At 37.7% G+C, this 3162-nt stretch overlaps 1 pseudogene; it reads left to right on the top strand.

Annotated features, from left to right (window-relative positions):
• LOC102243695 overlaps nucleotides 1–2846 on the top strand; it is a 6165-nt pseudogene extending 3319 nt beyond the window's left edge.
• Nucleotides 2847–3162: the final 316 nt, after the last annotated feature.

Genomic DNA, 3162 nt, shown 5'->3' with positions numbered 1-3162 from the left:
TGGTGTATAGAAATACCATAGATTTCTTGGCATTAATTTTGTATCCTGATACATTGCCAAATTCATTTATTAAGTCTAATAATTTTTCAATCATTGTATACATTCAATATTATTTTGTATTAGTTTCAGGTGTACAGCATAGTGGTTAAATATTCATATACTTTACAAAGTATTCCCCCTGATATTTACAGCACCCACATGGCACCGTATACAGTAATTACAATACTATAGGCCCGGTGCATAAAATTCGTATATGGGGAGCCCTCAGCCCAGCCTGCACCCTCTCCAATCCGGGACCCCTCAGGGGATGTCCAGCAGCCGACATTCCTCCTTGCAATCCGGGACAGCTGGCTCCTAACCACTCACCTGCCTGCCTGCCTGATTGCCCCTAACCCCTCTGTCTGCCTGCCTCATTGCCCCTAACCACTCTGCCTCTGGTTGCCCCCAAATGCCCCCACCAGCTGCTCTGGTTCCCCCTTACTGCCCCCCCTGCTGGCCTGGTTGCCTCCAACTGCTACCCCTGCTGGCTTGATTGCCCCTCACGGCACCCCCTGCTGGCATGGTCACCCCACGCAGCCTGTGGTTCAGTCATTTGGTCACCCGTCACTACCCCCCCGCCAGCCTGGTCACCCCATGCAGCCTGCTGCTCAGTCATTTTGTTGTCCCTCACTAACCCCCCTGCTGACCCTGTCGCCCCACTCAGCCTTTTCATTTGTCTGTTCGGTTGTTTCAGATGTGACGGCCCCTGGCTCTTTATATATATAGATTATTGATTATATTCCCTATGCTGTACTTTACATCCATTTAACTATTCTATAACTACCAACTTGACCTTCTCAGTCCCTTCACCTTTCCATCCAGTCTTCCAACCCTCTCCCCTCTGGCAGCCACCATCTTTTCTCTGTATCTATGAGTCTGTTTCTGTTTTGTTTGTTTATTTATTTTGTTCTTTAGGTTACACATATAAGTGAAATAATATGACATTTGTCTATCATTGACTGACTTATTTCACTAAGTATAATACTCTCTTACCCAATCAATGCTGTTGCAAATGGTAAGATTTCATGCTTTTTTATGGCTGAGTAATTCTGGCAAAATATGTATAACATAAAATTTACCATTTCAACAATTTTCCAGAGTATAATTTTCCAGCATTATGTACACTCACATTGCTTTTTTTGCATCAATTCTTATGATTATGTGATTTTGGTTTCTCAATTTGTTTATATGATGTATCCCGTTTATTGACTTGCGGATATTGTACCATCCTTGCATCCCCAGAATAAATCCCACTTGGTCATAGTGTATGATCTTTCTAATGTAATGTTGGATCCAATTTGCTAGAATTTTGTTGAGGATTTTAGCATCTATGTTCATCAAGGATATTGGCCTGAAATTCTCTTTCTTTGTAGTGTCTTTATCTGATTTTTGGATTAGGGTAATGCTGGTTTCATAGAAAGAGTTTGGAAGTGTTCCTTCCACTTGAATTTTTTGGAATAGTCTGAGGAGAGTAGGTTTTAGTTTTTCTTGGGATGCTTGATAAAACTCCCCTGTGAAGCTGTCCAGTCCAGGGCTTTTGTTTGCTGGAAGTTTTTTTGTTTGTTTGTTTTTTGTTTTTGTTTTTTATTCATTGCTTCAATTTCCTCCATAGTTATCAGCCTATTCAGATTTTTAAAAATTTTTTTCTAATTGAGTTTTGGAAGATTGTATTTTTCCAGTAATATATCCATTTCATTGATTTTTAATTTTTGCCATTGTAATCTGAGAAGATGATTGGTATGATTTCAATCTTCTTGAATTTGATAACTTTGTTTGTGTCCCAATATGTGGTCTATCTTTGAAAATGTCCTGCGTGCACTTGAGATGAATGTATATTCTGTAGTTTTGGGGTGAAATGTTCTGAAGATGTCAATTAGTTCCATCTGATCTAGTGAGTAGTTTAGGATTGCTGTTTCTTTTTTGATTTTTTGTCTAGAAGATTTATCCAGTGATGTAAATGAGGTGTTAAAGTCCCCAATTATTATTGTATTGCTGTGGATCTCACCATTGATATCTTCCAGTAGTTTTTTTAATATATTTTGATGCTCCTGTATTAGGTGCACATATGTTTACCAGAGTTATATATTCTTGTTGTATTGACCCCTTTAGTATTATGAACTGGCCTTCCTTATCTCTTGGTGTGGTCTTCACTTTGAGGTCTATTTTGCCAGATATAAGTATTGCTACTCAAACTTTGTTTTTCATTTCCATTTGTCTGAAAACATTTTTCCCATCTCTTCATTTTTAGTCTGTGAGGGTTCTCTGTTCTCAGTTGGGTCTCGTGTAAACAGCATATATATGGGTCATGTTTTCTTATCGATTCAGCCAACTGATGTCTTTTGATTGAAGAATTTAATCCATTTACTTTTAAAGTTATTATTAATAAGTACTTGTTTTTAACCATTTTTGTTCTTTATGCCTGTGTTTCTTCTTCCCTTTATATTTCTTCTTTTTACAACAGTCTCTTTAGCATTTCTTGCATTGCTGGCTTAGTAGTAATAAACTCCCTTAGCCTATTTTTGCCTGTGAAGCTCCTGATTTCCCCAACAATTTTGAATGATACCCTTGTTGGATAGAGTATTTTTGGATTCAGTCCCTTGCTTTACATCACTCTGTATACTTCCTTCCATTCCTTTCTGGCCTGATGTGTTTCTGTTGATAAATCATTTAATAACCTAATAGGTGATAACTCGTATGTAACTTAATGATTCTCTCTTTGTCGTTAACATTTGCCATTGTAATTATGATGTGTCTTGGTGTGGGTCTTTTTAGGTTCATCATGTTTGACACTTTCTGTGCTTGTGTGACTATTTTCTTCCCCAAATCAGGGAACTTTTCTGTCATTATTACTTCAAATAGGTTTTCTAATTATTGTTCCTCTTTTTGTCCTCCTCGCACCCTTATTATATGGATGTTGCTTCATTTCATGTTGTCCCAAAGCTTTCTTTAGCTCTCCTCCTGCTTTCTAATTTTTTTCTCAAATTGCTATTCTCATTGGGTGTTTTTATACCCTGTCTTCTAACTCACTGATTTGGTCCTCTGTTTCTTTTAGTCTATTGTTGAAACCTTCCATTGTGTTCCTTATTGTAGCTATGTCATTTTTCATTTCCTCTTTATTCTTAC

This window comes from Myotis brandtii, unplaced genomic scaffold (genome assembly GCF_000412655.1).
Source record: "Myotis brandtii unplaced genomic scaffold, ASM41265v1 scaffold1525, whole genome shotgun sequence".
Classification (NCBI taxonomy): domain Eukaryota; kingdom Metazoa; phylum Chordata; class Mammalia; order Chiroptera; family Vespertilionidae; genus Myotis; species Myotis brandtii.
Note: the sequence above shows the minus strand (reverse complement) of the source record. Positions and strands in the feature narration are given on the sequence as shown.